The sequence below is a fragment of the Tenrec ecaudatus genome, chromosome 5, assembly GCF_050624435.1.
Source record: "Tenrec ecaudatus isolate mTenEca1 chromosome 5, mTenEca1.hap1, whole genome shotgun sequence".
NCBI lineage: Eukaryota > Metazoa > Chordata > Mammalia > Afrosoricida > Tenrecidae > Tenrec > Tenrec ecaudatus.
In genome coordinates, this window is record NC_134534.1 from 149,828,608 (window position 1) to 149,833,735 (window position 5,128).

Below are 5,128 nucleotides of genomic sequence, written 5' to 3' on the forward strand. Positions count from 1 at the left end.
CCTGTTTTCTCCTCCAGATTGTTTATCCCATCTATCTTATCTAGAGCTGCAGAGATAATAATATGCACAAAAACAAGACAGAGCAAACAAAGCAACAAAAACAAAACAACAACTACAAAACCAATGACAAAAAAAGAAAAGCCTATAAATAGCTCAAAGTCTGTTTTTTGACCTTTAGGAGTGTTTTCCAGGCAGGTCTGATGGGATGAGACCAAAGTCTGTTTTTGGTGTTCCCTGGGGACTTCCTTGCTCTGCTCCCCTTGCTGTTCTGTTGCACACCCTTAATGTTTTGCCTCAGTGTGGCGGGTCAGATTGAGCACAATTCCCACACTGTGTCTCCAGTGTTGTCCCCCATAGGGCTATGGGTCAGTGAGGGATATTGTAGACATCTAATTTTTGATAAGAAAATAAAACACATTCAACAGGCAAGAAACAGCCTTTTCAAAAATGGTACTGGAAAAACTGGATCTCACCTGCAAAAGATTGAAATAAGACCCAGACCTCACATGAGATACAAAAACAAACTCAAGATGGATCAAAGACCTAACTATAAATCACATAATTAAGACCATCAATAGAAAAAAATAGGGACAAATTTAAGGGCCCTAATACAAAGCATAAACACTACTGAACATTATGAAATATATCCACACAATAGATGACAAAATAAAGAACTTCCCCTTACTAAAAATACAATATTTATGTACAACAAACGACTTCATAAAATGAAAACAATAATAATTTATCAAGGGGTCACAAGAGTTGGTAGGTGGGGAGGGAGGGAAAAAATGGGGATCTGAGATCACAAGATGTCGATGGGATCAGGTATCAGGCATCATCAGAACAAAAAATCTTATTATAGTGAATGAGAGTGGGAGTGCGGAGTGGAGACCCAAAACCCTTTTGTAGGTCACTGGACGTCCCCTTACAGAAGAGTACTGGGGAGGAGATGAGCCAGACAGGGCATGATATAGCAACGATGAAAAATGCAACTTTCCTCTAGGTTCTAAATGTTTCCTCCCCCGCTCCCTCCCACTATCATGATCCCAATTCTACTTTGCAAGTCTGGCTAGATCAGAGGATGTACACTGGTACAGATAGGAACTGGAAACACAGGGAATCCAGGGCGGATGATCCCTTCAGGACCAGTGGTGTGAGTGGCCATACTGGGAGGGTAGAGGGAGGCTGGGTTTGATTACAAGGATCTACATGTGACCTCCTCCCTGGGGTACAGACAACAGAAAAGTGGGTGAAGGAAGACGTCAGAGCAAGATATGACAAAATAATAATTTATAAATTATCAAGGGTTCGTGAGGGAGGGGGAAGCGAGGAGGGAGGGGAAAAATGAGGAGTTGATGCCAGGGGCTTAGGTGGAGAGCAAATGTTTTGAAAATGATGAAGGCAATGAGTGTACAAATGTGCTTTACACAATTGATGTATGTATGGATTGTGATAAGAGTTGTATTAGCCCCTAATTAAACAATTAAAAAAAGGGGGGGATGCTGATACTGAGGGCTCCAACAGAAAGTAAATGTTTAAAAAATGATGACAACATATGTAGAAATATGCTTGATACAATTGATGAATGTAATGTTATAAAAGCTGTAAGAGTCCCCAAGAAAATGATTTTTTTAAAGACCATAAAAAACACAGATAGTAAAAAATATTCATTAATAATTCACTAAATAAAGGGCTAATATCCCAAATCTATAGAAAATTACAATATCTTCACAAGAAAAATACAAATAATACAATAAAAAATGGACACAAGACATGATAGGCAATTTACCAAAAATAACATATAGGGGGTTAACAACCATATGAAAAAATATTTGAGATAGTTATCATAAGAAAATATAAATTGAAACAACAATGAGATATCACTTCACACCAACACTTTGGGCAAAATTCAGTAAAACAGAAAATTTTAAATGTGGAGTGATGGAACACTTTTACACTGCTGCTGGGACTCTAGAATTATACAACTATTATGGAAATTAGTATGGCATTTCCTTAAACAAATGCAAATCCATGTACCCTGTGGTCCAGCAATCTGTCACTTGGTATATACCGAAAAGAAATTAAGAATATAACATGAACAGACATATGTACATCTATGTTTATCACAGCAACTTCCACAATAGCCAAAACATGGAAACAACCAAACACTACCAAGTATAAAGGAATGGATAAACCAGCTCCATACTATGGAATTTTATGCACCCATCAAAAACAATGATAACTCTCTTAAACACTGCACAGCATTGACAAAACCAGGGAACATTATGCTTAACAAATTCAGTAAATCTTAGAAAACTAAGCAAGTAATATCACCATTATAAGGAAAAACAAAGAAGAAAGGTTCTTTGTAGACCAATAGACAAGACTTTGATGACTATGAGCAGGCCAGGGATGGGAGTAGGAACAAGGAGAGTGGAGGTATTTGGGGGAGGTGGGAGGGGGGTAAGAAACAGAAATAAATAGTTAAATTAAAATTGCTTCATGTGAAAATTAAACCCCCCCCCCAAAAAAGAAAATTAAAAACCCTTCAGGTTCCTTACCCCTCAGATCTAAATGTTGGTTGAGTAACTAAAAAAGAAGTAAAACATAAATAAACAAATATTTTCTGCGTATGAAACCCAGGATAGGGAAATCCGTAGAGATGTAGCTGCATTTATGGTTCCTTGGGAAATTGAGGGGAGAAATGATGAGTACAAGAATGAAGAAAATGTTATAAAACTGTGGTGATTGTTTACAACACTTCTTGATGTGATTGAACTATTGAACTGCATTACAAGTGTAAGTGTATATGCCAAGAAAACTTTTTAAAATTCGTTAATTTATTTATTAATCGTTTTATTAGGGGGCCAAGAAAACTTTTGAAGAAGAAAAAAACCCTTACAGAATAGTGCCAGACATGTGCTAATCACTCAGTAAATGTTACTCACTGTTGTTATTTATTTAGAAATGGAAGTAAGAGTGGTTGGAAGGATTGAATAGTATATTGAATGTAGAAATGCTTCTAATAAATTGTAAAGCATACAAAAAGTCTATTACATCATTCAGTGGTTGAGCCCTCATGATTCCCAGAATCCATTCACAACTGCAGATCACAGTGCTTGTTTTTTTTGGAGCAAATTCCAACCAATTTAATAAAAGGACTATCCTCTGACCCCACTGATATTCCTACCTTTGAGTGTGGCTTGAGGACCTTTCACCTGGAGTCTGGAGCCATCTCCCGGCAACAATGGCATGTTTTCATTTAATCTCCACACTAGCCCTGGTTACAAGTAGTAATATTGTTACCAGAAATCCAGGTCTTTTACCCAAGGGCAGCCCAGCCATTTCTGGAGACTTTGATTAGAACTGGAACTTATTAGAAGGCGAACATCAATGAGGACAGAAACAATGTGTCCCTGTGTTTGGGGCATCCTGTGTGACATCAGCATCCATAGATACATATGCCTTTCACTTTGTAATTCACACTTCAAGAAGTCATATATTGCCATTTAACTTCAGCTCAGTGCAACTACTTAAAACACCTGTTGATCATGAGCAAGCAAACCGAACAATAAGGTTTTTGAAGTCTTAGGCCAGTCTTAGGATGTTGTTGTTGATTAATTAGCTTTTACTCAGGAACAGGGAGGTAAATAAGACTCTCAGCATTATCTGGCCTTTCTAGGAAACATTGGCATTCAACCTATGTGGCTTTGAGCAATATAGCAGGCTATAAAAATTCCATAGAAACTACATTAAGAACCTTAGGCTAACTGCATTTTGTAAAGGGGATTTTGTACTTAAACTTAAGTGCAATAGCTTGGATTACAATAGTAAGGATTAAAGGAGGCAAGTAACATGTGGGAACTCGAACTTCAAAGCCTGGGTCATCATGTGCTGCAGCTGTTGCTTCTGGAGCTCTAGCAATGCTAAACCCAGAATCCTATTGGAATTGTCTGTCTGCACGCTATAGGACGCAGCACAGTGCAGGGCACTGAGTAGGTGCTAAAAGATCCTTCCTTCTCTTTGAAAGTGCCACACCTTTGACCATATTGCCCACCATGGTAGTTACATAATCTGGTGTCAATCTAAGACTATTATGAGTGAAGGGGTGGAGTTTAGCCTGTCAATCGGGTCTCCACTTGACGACCTCATTTGGAGGCACTACTGAGATATATCGCTCACTGGAAGGACACACTCTCCCTGCGAGACATTTCTGTTACCCAGCCACATGGAGCTGCACTGATAGAGCCAGAGCCCTGGAGCTGGAGCAGTCACTGAAGCCCCACATCAGTGCTGAGATGCTTCCACCTCTACTGGATCCACAAGACTTTCCATCCACCGGCCTGTGGTCTTCCTGCATTCTGTATCATTGCATGTGTTGTGGAAGTCTGAAGAGGAATTTAGATTGGTATCGGACATATGGGCTGATGTCGGGTTTATAGACTTGCTCTGGGATAGTTTCTCAATATACAATTACTTTTTATATAAAGTTCTTTGTGATACACATGAGAGTCTCTGGATTTGTTTCTCTAGTCGACCCAGACTAACACACCCATCGATACATCTTCGCAATTCAATCCGTATGCGATTCTATTCCGAGCTTTTCTACACTCACAACTCTCCTCAACTCTTCCAAATCTAGCTATCAGGGCTTTAGTTGACTCTTGAATCTATATGTGAAATTGGGAATGAGGTAGGCTTCAAAGACCCCCATGCAGTGGCACAGAGCCAAAGAACTCCCAAACCAAACCCACTGCCACCTAGTCTATGCCAACCCTATAAGGCGGAGTAGAAACGCTCTGGAAAGTTTCTCACGTTGGAAACCTTCATGGGAGCAGTCAGCCTCCTCTCCTTCCCTCAGAGCGGCTAGTTTGAGGCGCCGACCACAGGGACTTACGTTTTTAACCTGTGTCATAGGGAAGAGAGGGGCCACTGGCTTTAAGGCGCTAGAGCCGCTTTGAAAGGACATTCAAAACCCGGGGAAAGTACCAGACAGAGGCCCGGTACCCCTTACCGTGCCAGGGCAGAAGCCGCCCAGCCGGCCGGCCAGTCTCAGAGGTCCCGCCCCCTGACGCCCTCGAAGACTCGGCGCTCCACCAGGCATCTCCTGGCCTGACTTCCGGTTTCG